Source organism: Neofelis nebulosa, chromosome 13, assembly GCF_028018385.1.
Source record: "Neofelis nebulosa isolate mNeoNeb1 chromosome 13, mNeoNeb1.pri, whole genome shotgun sequence".
Lineage (NCBI taxonomy): Eukaryota > Metazoa > Chordata > Mammalia > Carnivora > Felidae > Neofelis > Neofelis nebulosa.
Window position 1 is genome coordinate 40,197,928 of NC_080794.1, and position 13,469 is coordinate 40,211,396.

A 13,469-nucleotide genomic window follows, 5' to 3' on the forward strand; every position below is an offset into this window, starting at 1 on the left:
AGTGTTGTCCAGAAGAAGGGAGATGCTATGCTGAGCAGGGAAGCATGACTCCACTGCAGGTGGAGATGGTCGGCCCCAATATTCCAGCATTAGCAACAACATGCCTAAGCCAAGTTGTGTGGGGGCACTAGGTTCAGACACAGACGATGCTGCTCCATCAAGGATTTGTCTTGGGAGAGCCACACTCATGTTTGGAGCTAGAGGACAATATTTTACTTTTATTTTTATTTTTTATGAACTAGAAGTGGTTATTGCAGAAATTTGGGCAAGGTTGCAGTTGGGTGACTCCAGCTGAGGTTGGGCCAGGGCTCCCTTCCAGGACTAGGCAGGTGGGATGAAGAGAAAGCAGACAGAGTGTGTCTGGGCCTGGGGTCTCAGAGCTGTAGGTGATGTTGGGAGATGGGCTGCAGGAGAGGCCTGTGCTATTGGGCTCCACGTTCAGGGCCTTTACACACCATCCTCCATCACCATGAAGAACCTTTTGAATTGTTAATTCCCAAGCAGTGACAGTGACAATTCATCTAGTAACAAATGTGTTCCCTTCCCAAGGGGTCAGTCAGGAGCTGAACCTTGCCTTCTGCATTGTGGGCTCTCCCTGCCTCACCAGTCACAGACATCATGGACATTCAGACATGCCACCACCTGGCTCCCCTTGGCCTGCAGAGCCCTGGCCTGCTTTATAACCCTGGCAGGTGAGCCTTAGGACAGCTCAGGAAAAAGGAGGGATTCAAGACCTGTGATAAGGTAGAACGCTGCCCAGAGAAAGTGGGGTCAGGATAAAGAGGGGGTATTCACTCAAAGTTTGAATTCATTGGTGGAGGTCTAACTGGGAGTCAGAAGAGAAAGCACTTTGCCCTAAACTTTGCTGCCCCAGGGCTGTGAAAGGACAGCACAGGTACATGGCCTGTGGGGGTGGGTCTTCTCTGTGGGCAAAACTCCCACACTCTTTTTTTAAGTTTATTTATTTATTTTGAGAGAGAAAGAGAGAGAGAGAGCGCGAGCATGGGTGGGGGAAGGGGCAGAGAGAGAGAGAGAGAGAGAGAGACAGAAAATCCCAAGGGGGGTTCTGACATGGGGCTCAATCCCACAAACCATTTAACCATGACCTGAGCCGAAACCAAGGGTGAGACTCTTAACTGACTGAGCCACCCAGACACCCCCAAATCCCACACTTTTAATACTTCTTGCTACCTGGTGGGCCAGGGTGGCCGGGATGGGTGGAAACAAGGACTGTTTCTGTTAGGGGCAAGGCCTAGGTTTTGAACTGGGATAAAACCTGGCTGGAGAGAGGGCTTGTTTGGGGAGGCAGTCAAGGTACAATAGACGATAATAGCCGAGTCAGCACTGGGTCCCGGCCCGAGATTTGTCTCCTGCCCACAGGCCTCCTGGCCATCTTACCCCTACTGTTTGGGTACAATTGCTACATAATAAAGCACCCAAACTGTTTTATTATATCACAGATTCTGTGGGCCAGGAATTTGGATAGGGCACAGTGAGAATGGTTTGCCTCTGAGGACCTCGGCTGGGCTGACTCAAAGGCTGAGGGAATCATCTGGAAAAGTCTGGAGTTTCCCTATGAACGTTCTGCAGAGGCTACTCTGGGCTCCCTCACAGCATGGCAGCTGGATTCCAGGAACAGTCACCCTCAGAGAGCCGACAGAAGTTGCGTGGCCTTTTCTAGTATAGCCATAGAAGTCATGCAGTGCCACTTCTGCCACATTCTATTCATGGCAGCAGTAACAAGCCAGCACAGATTGAACGGGAAAGGAATTACTTCTTCTTCCTGGGTAGAGGCAAGGTGATACTGTAAGAAGGGTTTATGGGACAGGAGATGTCATTGAGGCCATTATACAACCAGCCCCACTTTTGCAAAATCCAACTGCCACACCCATAAATTTGGAAAGATGAGGAAGTCCAGTGGTGAACAGAGGCTCATCCTTACTTCACAGAGGGAACAGATGAGGCTGTAGAAGTCATCAAATTGAGAAAGGGCCCTAAAAGCCCAACTCATACTCAATTGTTGCACAACTGGAATTGTCAGAATGTTCTCAGACTGTGACAAAATCTGCTTCCCTGTAAGGTCCACTCATTGGCTCTGGTTCTGACCCTGGTGGATAAGGACTGGACAAGAAAGGAGGAAGCTAACAGTCCTGAGTGCCACCTGTGCACCTGGCCTGTGCCTGGGGCTTTCACAGCCATTTGCTGAAGAAGCAGCATGTGCCAACTCACACTCACTGCTGATGGAGATGTCACTTTTCCATCCTGAGGTCCTTCCCCTGTTCCTGAATGACCGGGTTTCCTGATTGCTCATTACCTTTGCCTGTGTTACAGTTTTTCCTGGCTCATCTTTTTTTCTAAGTAGTCACATCACACAAGATTGTCCTATCTTAAGATTGCCGTCAAGTAAACGCCTCCCGTCATTTTTCACTTTAACTGCTGCTGCACCCGGTCTCTCCCATGCCACTTTTCATCCAGGAATCTTCCCATCAGACCAGGATTAGAATGAGGATGAATATCCAGAGGCCCATTGTTGGCCCCAAGGGACCTCGGAGATCCAAGTGTGTCTGGAGAGTGGGATCTGGGACCTGTCTCAGGTGGACCAGGGGTCAGCTTGAGCTCTGGCTTCCTGCTGGGCTGGCAGGGAGGGCAGGCCAAACAGGTTTATTCAGAGGCTGGGAGGACCACCACTCACTGAATGCCTGTCCCCTTCTTGCTTGGAGGTGGGGACAAACCATAGGCTCAGCATGCAAGTCTCCTGGGCCTGGTCTGGGAACACTACGTACTACGTGGCATGAGGGTGAGGTCACAGGGAAGACTGTCAGGAAAGGACCAAAGAAGGCTCACTGCAGCCCTCCTTCATATGGGCCTTAGCAGATTCTTAGTCATGTACATATATGTAAACAAAGAATAGGAGCATTTATTGATTTTAGGTGAATCCTCCTAAATTGAGATGTCCCCTGAACACCAGTATGACATGTCCCCTGAACACCCCTGAGGACTCTCTGGATTGCAAGTGGCAAAAACAAAACGAAAACAAGTTGCAGCAAGACAGGGAATGTATTGGCTCACCTGCTGTGAAGGCTGAAGGTAACAAGGCTTCAGGCTTGACTGGATCCAGGGACCTGAAGATGCCATCAGACTTGTCATTAGCGGGCTGCACTGCCCTGTTTGGCATCATTTGCTCCTCCAGTAAGTTGTTTTTTCAGGTAGCAGCCACCAAGTCACTAGGAGCTCTGGGGTCCTAGCCTTATAATTCTCAATCTGAAAGGAATGGACACTATCTGTCTTTCAGAATAAATATATAAAATCCCGGGGAAGGACTCTGATTGCCTAGGTCACATGCCTGTCCTGAGCCAATCTTTATAGGCAGGAAGACCGGGTAGAATGATTGGCCAGGCCTGGGTCAGGTTCTAGTGGCCAGCTACCTCCCAGGCATCCATGGGCAGAAAGCAGTATAACAAAGCTTTAAAGGATGGGAATGAGCAAGTCAGGAATTGAAGGCATGCTGTCTTCTGGGTCTGTCTGGTGTTTTGTATCTGCTTCTTTTTGCCCACTTCCTCATTTCTCTCCTTTTCTTTGAGGATCAGCTTCCCCACCCCACCCCCTTCTCTTCAGCATCTACAATGGCGCAAAATGGCTGCCTCAACCCCAAATATTAGTAACTTTTAGAAGTCTGATACCACCTGTGGCTGAGTTCAAATTTTCAAGGAAGAGAGAATCTGATTTGTTGCAGGGATAGGTGTTCACTACTGGACCATTTAGCTGGTCCATACACACATGGCCTCTGTGGTCTTCCCCTTGAGCAGGCCTGGTAGGAGCAGTAACTCAGAGAAGAGAGCTGTGGGTGTAGCAGGCGTTTCAGAACAAGGTGTTGTGCTCATCCCAGGTGATCCAAAGAAGGGCAGAGCATGGCACCATCCCTGCCCTCAAGTAGCTTTAAGGATAGCTGGGCAGGCAAGATGTTCATTTGGGCCAGGGGTCCTAGGACCTTGGAGAAGGGCAAGGGCATTGTGGGCCAGGACAATCAGAACAAACTTGTCCTAGAGGTGGCGGGAACAGAGCTGGCCTCTCCAGGTGGGCAGAGAGGAAAGGACAAGATTCTCCAGGGCATGGAGTAGATGTTCTCTTCCTCACACCTGAGCTGGCTCACATAAACCAATATGCAAATGCGCTTAAAGTGTCATGTTCACGATTGAGCCTTTCCTCAAAGTGTGGGCTCTACAGAGTAGGTTTCTATGTGCCTCTCTACCTCCTCCCCCCAGGTTCCAGCCAGGGTCCTTATAACACCCTTGGTCCCTGGGTGCCCAGGAAGTGACCCTCCCTCTCTGCCACTCACCATCTCAGGACCTGTGTGTGGAAGTTGCAGGGAGTTAGTTTTTCATGACTTCTTGGAAAGTCAAGGAAATTGTCTCTCCCCAAAAGACAAGAAAGAGAGAAAGAGAGGAAGGGGGGGAAGGGAGGAAAGAAAGGAAGCAAGCAAGCAAGCAAGCAAGCTGCAAGAATAAAAGGAAAATAACCGTTTGCATCTGGAGAAGGTAAAGAGACCTGCAAGAGGCCTGAGGTAGGGACTTCTACTCTTTTGTTGTGGATGAAGAAATAGAAGTACAGGGAAATTCTGGCCTTGCTCAGGTTCTCATGGTAGGACTGGAACCCTGCCTTCTCACTGCCCCTGGCCCAGGGCTCTTTCCATGAGCCCTTGGTGGCCAGTGGCGTGGGGTGGGGGCCCTGACAGGGGTAATGTGGTGGGGGAGGGGGGACATGCAGAAATGCCTCACCTTTACAAGGTGGGAGTAGAGGCTCAGCCCAGGAAAGTGCAGCCAAAACCAAATTCTCTTGGGAGCCCTGCGGGATCCAAAAAGTGGCTAAGAGGTCACAGGTTGCTCCTCAGGGAACTGGGCCAAGGTCCATCCAATAGGCGTTATCTGGGCAGATGCCATTTCCTGTTGGAGGAAAAGGAAGAGATCTTTGTGTTTTTCTGCTGTTTTCCCCTTTTAGGCAGATCAGAAACCAGATCGAGTCAGATAAACCCAGTAGAGAAGAAAGAGGCAGTGGCTGGCACGTAGAGAAAGGTCCCTTGCCAAAGTGACACAGGAAGACACCCAGAGAAACCCTCCCCTGGCGGAGGAGGGAGAAGGGCTTCATGTGGGTCTCACTGTAGACTTTTAATACGATTTCCAAATGAAGTTTTACATGCAGTGACTGTGTTACTGTTTTGCATCTGGTTGAGAGCGACAGATTGTTAACCGTGAACTTAAAGACTTCACACTTCTTCATTGTTTCAGCAGGGGCGGCCTCACCAAATGGAAGTGGCCCCAACCTCACTTGACCTCTGCGAGGCCCCAAAGGCTGTCTCGGAGGGCCTGGGACGGACAGGAGGAGGCAGAGGAGGGGGAGGGGAGCTGGGGAAGGCAGCTAGGGGAGAGAAGCTGGGAGAAGCGGGGAGGAGGGGTGCGGGGAGTCCGGAGGGAGGACGCCGAGGGAGACCGGCGGGAGCGCGCGAGGGGAGAGGGCAAGGTGACCGCGGGTATCAGTGAGGGGCCAGTTGTCAGGGTTCTATCTGCGCCGTGATTGATGGGAGCCTGGGTTTTTCTGTCAGCCTGTCACGGCGCAGGAATGTTTAATGTTCTCATTATTGGTTACGCTGTTGTGTATATTTCTCTGTCAGCACCGCGGACCCAGCTGAACTGGCAGAGCACTTCAAAGGCCTGCGGGTCATTCATCATCCCCATGACGCTCCGGCAAATGCTCAGCTTCAGCTCCGCGCCAGGGATTTGTTATGACTTGCGAGCCGGCTGACAGACAGGACGGTGGCGGCCGCGGGAGGGGGACGCGCGGGAGGGAGGCGCGCAGCCCTTTTGTCACTCTGGGCGAGCGGCAGCGCCCAGCGCCCGGACTCGGGCTGGGGCGGGGGTGGGGGTGGGGGGGTGGGGGGAGGCCGGGCTGCCCCGCGGGGGTGGGGACGGGGGCGCGCCCGGGCTGGGGTCCCGGGACCCCCCCCCCCCCCCAGGACTCTCCCCAGCGGGCCCAGCGGGCCCAGCCGGCGCCCTCGCCCTCCCGTCCCACCCTCCTCCTCTCGGCTGGCGGTGGCGTCTCCGAAAGTTGTGCTGAAAACCCAGAGGTTGGGGAAAAAAGCGAAACTTGCAACCGTCCAGGGCCCGAGGAGGGGCGGGCCGGGGGGGGGGGGGGGGGGGAGGGGAGAGCCGCAGAATATCGGAGCTTTGTTTCCTTTCCCAGGCCGTGACATGATTAATCGTTTTCTTCTGATCTAATTTTGGAACATGAAAAACAGCACATTTGTCTTGAAGAAAAATGATGTGCCGAACTGCGCAGATGGAAATTTCGAGCAATGAGAAAGATTAAAGTGAAACCCCACTCCTTAGACCTAATCATGAGTTGTAGATTATTCTGTCGGCCCAGCCAGATGGTAGCTCTGATTCCACAGCCCCTTCTTATATTAATGAATACTAGACTGTTATATTTGACTTAGGTAAGTGAAATGTCTATCAGAGCTAATGGACTGCCAGCCAGCATAACACATGTTGTACCGCTAAGGGTCCTTGCTGCATTTTTCATGTTTTATACTAATGTAGAACATTTTGTTTCCTACTGTTTTTCATCATTGTCACTGTTTGCTAAATATTTTCACATGGAAGGGGGGGGAGGGAGACAAAGTCATGAGGAAAAAGAACCCCCCTCCAAACTTGTGTCCAAAGCTAATTTCCTCCCTTTGGGCTTGGCTATAACTCTACAAGTAAAACAGTCACCCCAAGCAATGCGTACAGGAACTCAATAGTAACGTGATTAAGTTCCCAGTCAACAAGACTACACGGGACTGTATGTTAACAAACCTAATTATAGCCCTGTGGTGATAAATTGGGCCAGGGCCCTTGCTGCACATCTCTGAGGTCATGTCTAGAAGAGCAGCTTGACCCTTGTCTCAGGGGAGAGAACTGTCTTGGAGAGGAGTCCCACGCTCAGCTTGGAGGAGGGGCTGTACTGACGCAGTAGTCTAGTGACTCAGGAGGGTGGGCACATGCCAGGACACATTGCAGAGCAGAAGGTCAGAGGTATAAGCAACCAGGCATTAGGCTGTCCTGGATGAGGCTGGAAGGGTGGTGGCTTCAGAGCCATTGGTGCCATCTGTGTTGTGAGCAGTATCAGGATGCCTGAGAGGAGAGCGTGCTGTTCCCAGTTCACTGGTTCCATGTAGGCCTCAGGAACTGGTGGCTCACTTTCTCTGTGCCCAGTGGAGGGTGGCTCAGACCCTCTTCCTTTTTCCAGATAGCTGGGCTGTGCACTGGTGAGGTCCCAAACAGCTTGTTGTTCAAGAGGAAATCCTGAGCTACTTGTTTGTGAAGGACCCAAGCCTGGGTGGGAGTCGTGTCCTGGAGAAAATGAGTCCTGGAGATGGAATCTGAAAGCTGTTTGGGACAGATAAGATGGAGGCAGTTGAGAGATATCTTCAAAGGGTAGTGTTTTGGGAAAAAAAAAAAAAAAGGAAAGAAATAGAGAAGAGAGAGCTATACAAGAAAACACATGAGAGAGAGGCGGGGGGGAAGATAAAGGGGAAGGGAGGAAGGGAGAGAGGGAAAGAAGGAAGAGAGGAATGCAGAGAAAGCGAGAGACATTGAGGCAAGGAAGTGTAAATACCAACAGAGAAGAGAGCCCACGAATTCAGATTCTTCTTGCTCTAGCCAAAATGAACTCCCTAAAAAGCAAATTTAACCCCTGCTTAAAATTCTGTTGGCTGTGATTCTTGCAGGAGTCAGTTCAACTGTCTTGGCTGTGAATGGGTGACCCTTTTCCATCGACTCCAAGCTTACCTCTGTGGCCTCATCTCTCACCTGTCCCTAACTATGAACCCTGCACTTCTGCCACATGAACCTTCTCAGGTTTCCAAAGAATGCTAGGCTCTTTCACAACAATGTACTTTGTCCCACTTCCTTCCATTCCTTCTCTGGCAAACTTCTACTCATCCTTCAAGACCCAGCTCCCAGCTGTCCTCCTCTGCCATACTTTCTTCACATTCCCCAGGGAATCGTTTCGTAGTAGGGCCCCCATCGCTTTTTATCCAGATCCCTATGAAAATGTGGGCTGAGCTGCGTTGAAAAATGTCTGTGTTTGCAAACCTTTCCCTGTGCACCTTCTTTCCTCTACAACTACTCCTCTGTTCGTTCATTTGTTCACACATTCAAGCAATACATATTGAGGACCTACTCTATTACCAGGTATTGTTCCAGGCACTGGGGATTCAGCCATATACAAAATTCCCAGCCTTCTTGGAGCTGCTATTTTGGTACTATGTGTGTGGGTGTATTAGTGAGTCTTCTTCATAGTAAGAAACACATTTGTTTAGGCCAGCTCTAATAGTGGAGGTTATTATAAAACAGAGGCAATAAAGGGGCAGAAATCTCATGGGGACCCAAGAATAACTGTACAACTTCTGAACAACCTCTCAGCTTCTGTAACTCATAATTGGGTCATGTGTGGCCCTTCCCAGGTGCTAATGTCTTTTTTAAAACTTTTTATTGTGATATAATATACAAGCAGAAAACTGCACGTCATAATATAGCTCAATGAATTTTCACAAACTGTAACCCACAGTGAGATCAAGAAACAGAACATTTAGCCCTCCAGTGCCCCTCTTGTCATCCTTCTTTATTTCATTTTTAAGTTAACTTCCCACCCCAACTTTCCCCCAGTATTTACTATGACATTTTGGTTTCTGTTTTCAGTGGGCTTGTTTTTCTGAACAGCTTTACCAAAGTCAAGTTTACATACCATAAAATCATCCATTGTATGGAATATTACTCAGCCATAAAAAGAATGAAATCTTGCCATCTGCAATAACATGGATGGACCTTGAGGTAGTATACTATGTGAAAGAAGGCAGACTGAGAAAGACAAATGCCATATGGTTTCACCTATATGTGGAATCTAACAAACAAAACAAAGAAACAGATTCATAAATACAGAGAACAAACTGGTGGTTGCCAAAGGGGAGGGGAGGAAACGGTGAGATAGGTGAAGGGGATTAAGAGGTACAAACTTCCAGTTACAAAACAAGTCACGGAGAGAAAAGTACAGCATAGGGAATACAGTCAATAATATCATAATAACGCTGTATAGTGACAGATGGTGACTACACTTTTTGTGGTATTGAGTAATGCACAGAATTGTCAAACCAATATGCTGTACACCTGAAACTAATATAACATTGTATGTCAACTATACTTTAATAAAATATCACCCATTATAAGTGAACAAGCTAATAATTTTTAGTAAACTTACGGCGTTGTGCAATCATTACTGCAATCCAGTTTTAGAACATTTCCCGCATCCCCCCAAATTCTCTTGGGCCCATTTTCAGTCAAAACTAAGTTCCAGCCCCAACCCTCAGTAACCAGCTTTTACATTTAGGTTCTATGATCTATTTGAAAAATATATATATAATAACTTTTTTGAGATATAATTCACATGCCATAAATTCCCCATCCTTTACAAAGGTAAAATTCAGTGGCTTTAACATATTACAAACTTGTGTAAATATCACCACTGTCTAATTCCAAAATATTTCATCACCCAAAAAAGAAACCCACACCCATAAACAATCACTGCCCATTCCTCTCTTCCCCAATGCCTAGCAATCATGAATCTACTTTCTCTCTCTACAGATTTGCCTATGCTAAACATTCCATAGGAATGGAATCATTCAATATGAGGCCCTTTGTACCTGACTCGTTTCACAGATTTAGTGTTTTCGAGAATAATCTATGTTGTAGCACATGTGAGAACCTCATTTCTTTAATATTATATTAAATATATAATAATATTTATTATTATTATAATAAATTATAATATTTAATAATATTAATTTAATAATTTAATAATAACTAATAATATTCCTATATTACTCTGGGTTTATAGCATCTTGTTTATCCATTCCCCGCTGATAGAGATTTGGGTTGTTTCCACTTTCCGGCAATTATACTGGTATGAATATTTATGTACAAGGTCTAGTGTGTATGTATGTTCTCAATTCTCTTCGATATGTATCTAGGAGTAAGTAGCATTGCTAAGTCATATGCTAACTCTACATTTAACTTTTTGACTGTGATCCATTTGAAGTTAATTTTTGTTTATGGTATGAGGTAAGAGTCTAAGTTCATGTGGATATCCAATTGTCCCAGGATACATTTTTTTAACTTTACTTTTTAAGTTTATTTATTTATTTTTTAAGTTTGTTTGTTTGTTTGTTTATTATTTACTGTTAGCGTGGAGCCCAATGCAGGGCTTGAACTCATGAACCATGAGATCATGACCTGAGCCGAAGTTGGCTGCTTAACCAACTGAGCCACCCAGGTGCCCCTCAGCATTAACTTTTTTAAAAAATATAAATTAGCACTGGATGGGTCAAAAGCTTTTCCTGCAACTACTGAGGTATTAAAATCTCTATTATTGTTGGGTACCTGGGTGGCTTAGTTGGTTAAGTGTCTGACTTTGGCTCAGGTCATGATCTCATGGTTTGTGTGTTCAAGCCCCACGTCAGGCTCTGTGCTGACAGCTCAGAGCCTGGAGCCCACTTTGTTTTTGTTTGTTTGTTTGTTTTTTGTTTTTTCCAACAAGAAGCCATAAATTTATTAATGATAGAAACAGTACAAATTTCAAACCAAGCTGCAGTTATTCTTTTGAAACACCAAAAAAGGGTCCTCCTTTTCAGACAGTTACATTGTTAATTCCATAATAGCATTTACAATATCATTACTGTTGTTCTTCAGGGCTCGGAACTGCCTTTGCTATTGATACATTTGCTTGTGACGTGACCAGTTCTACGTCCTTAACCTCTACACCTGTTTCATCAACCTCTTCCTCTTCACTCTCTTCTTGTACAGTTGGAGTCTGTGTCTTTCCTTGAATGTTTGAGACAGCTTCACCTTGAACTTTGAATTTCTCAGCAGCTGCTAGTTGCGCCTGCTGAGATAAATCCTCCATCTTGGCTTCCCCCAAAACTATGTAGGTATCTGAAGCTGGGCTCTTGTAGACATCTGGTTTTGTGATGACAAAGAGGATAGTGACTCTTATAACCCCTGTAACCCGTCGAAGACCTAGTTTGGACATAGCCTTCCATGCCTTCTATTCACTCCGGCTCTGTTTTGCTTTACTGACTGGTTTTTCATGGATTTCAGCTGCTGCTGCCAGCTGGGCTTGTTGGGTGGTTGCCTGTGTGGAATCCTGTTCCTCAAGCTCTGGTACTGATTCATCACTGTCGGATTCTGTTCCAGACCCTGTCTCAGCCTGGGGCTGTGGCAACTCCTGCTCTGTAGCAGGAATGGTTTCTGTGGCTTCACCAGGCATTTTGTGGGGGGAACGCGGAACCAAAATGGCGGCAGAAAGAGCGTGAGCGAGAGCGTGACCCACGCCTGTTGCAGAAGGAAGCCTGGTGGAGGGGCGCCTGGAGCCCACTTTGGATTCTGTGTCTCCCTCTCTCTCTGCCCCTCCCATGCTTGCTCTCTGTCTCTCAAAAATAAATAAACATTAAAAAATTTTTTTAAATCTCTATTACTGTTTGTCTATTTCTCTTCGAAATTATCATGTGAGTTGTCCTTTATTCTTTTAGTATGGTGGACTATATTAATTTTTCTTCAAATACTAAACCAACCTTACATTTTTAGGATAAATACACTTAGTCATAGTGTGTAATCCTTTTTATATGTTGCCGAATTTGGGTTGCTAATATTTTGTTAAGGATTCTTGCATCTATTTTCATGAGGGATATTGGTTTTCTTGTGTGTGTGTGTGTGTGTGTGTGTGTGTGTGTGTGTGTGTGGCATCTTTGTTTGGCTTTGATTTCTGGCTAAATCTGTCATCATAGAATGATTTGCAAGTATTCCCTCTTTCCACTATTTCTTGAGTTTGTGAAGGATTGGTTTTATTTCTTCTTTAAATATTTAATATTTGATTCACCAGTAAATCCATCTGGGCTTAGGCTTTTCTTTGTGGGAAAACATTTAATTATTCATTCAACTTCATTTTTTGTCAGTTTATTCAGATTTTCAATTCTTTTTGAGTCAATTTTAGTAATTTGTGTACTTCCAGGAATTTTTTCCACTTTATCTTAGTTGTCTAATTTGATGGCATAAAGTTGTTCATGTATTCTCTTATAATCCTTTTAATTTCTGTAGTGTCAGTAATGATATACTTTCTTTATTCTTAATTTTGGTTACTTGTATTTTCTCTTTCACTTTCTAAATGGTAAGGCTAAGAGTTTTCCAATTTAGTTGACTTTTTCAAATAACCAACTTTTGGCTCTATTGATTTTCTATACTTTCTATTACATTGATTAATGTCCTAAGAATGTTATTTAATTTGCAAAATTTTGGCATTCTTCCTATTTCTTTGTTATGGATCTCTAATTTTGTCTTTTTGTGGTCAGGGAACATACTTTGTATTATTTCAATCTTTTTAAAGTTATAGACACCTGTTTTGTGCTCCAGGATATGATTTATCCTGGAGAATGCTCCATGTGCTTGAAAATAATGTTTATTCTGCAGTCTTTGGGTAGAGTGTTGTATAAATGTCAGTTAAGTCAAGTTGGTTGATAGCGTTATTCACACCTTATATGTCCTTTCTGACTTTCTAACTGGCTATTTGATCAATTATTAAGAGTGGAATGTTGAAATCTCCAATTATTATTGGGATTGTCTGTTTTTCCTTTCAATTACATCAGTTTTTTCTTTATGTATTCTGGGGTCTCTCTTGTTAAGAGCACAGACAAAAAATGTTACTTCCTGAGATATTAATATATTCCTGATATAGATATATAGATATAGATATAGATAGATACCTTTGTCATTATAAAAAATTTCCTCTTTATTTCTAGTACTTTTTCTTGTCTTAAAGTCTATTTTGTCTGATATTAATAATGTAGGCTCCCATTTAGTAAATTTGGTTATTAGTGAAAATTATCATGATATTTAAATATATAGAAGCTCTGCTAATTGACCTCCATTTAAAAATATTTTATATTCTCTCTGTAAAGCATATGAACTGATGCCCTCAGTACAATAAACACTTGTAACTGGTATGCTACTTTCCAGTACCAATTGTATTGTCTGCTTACTACAGATCAGTTGTGTATGTTCCTAAGTCTCTGTATGTTAGTTTTACTTTTATTTTTAATTACCTACTTTATTTAAATATAACATAAACTAATAAGATCTGACTATAACAAGAAATAAATTGGTTTTTCTATATTAAATAACTTGAATGTTTTGGACAAAAGTACCAAAAAAACTGTGTTGAGTGAGTGTGCATATGACAACTTAAAAATTTAAGGAAAAAATCACAAATATTCAGAAGGAATTTCCATATGTAAAGATGTAAAGAGTTCTGCTTAAATTCTCACTGTGTTCACAGTGTAGAATAGGCAGAGATGCTAAAACTTATCTGAAAAATTTTAAAGTAACCAT

General features: G+C 44.9%; 1 long non-coding RNA gene and 1 pseudogene across 1 annotated transcript in view; one reads left to right on the forward strand and one right to left on the reverse strand.

Moving 5' to 3' along the window:
- Positions 1–13,469, forward strand: part of LOC131492873 (uncharacterized) — a 112,388-nt gene that overhangs the window by 45,131 nt on the left and 53,788 nt on the right. The window lies entirely within an intron of this gene.
- On the reverse strand, positions 10,576–11,502 carry LOC131492870 (nascent polypeptide-associated complex subunit alpha-like; annotated as a pseudogene).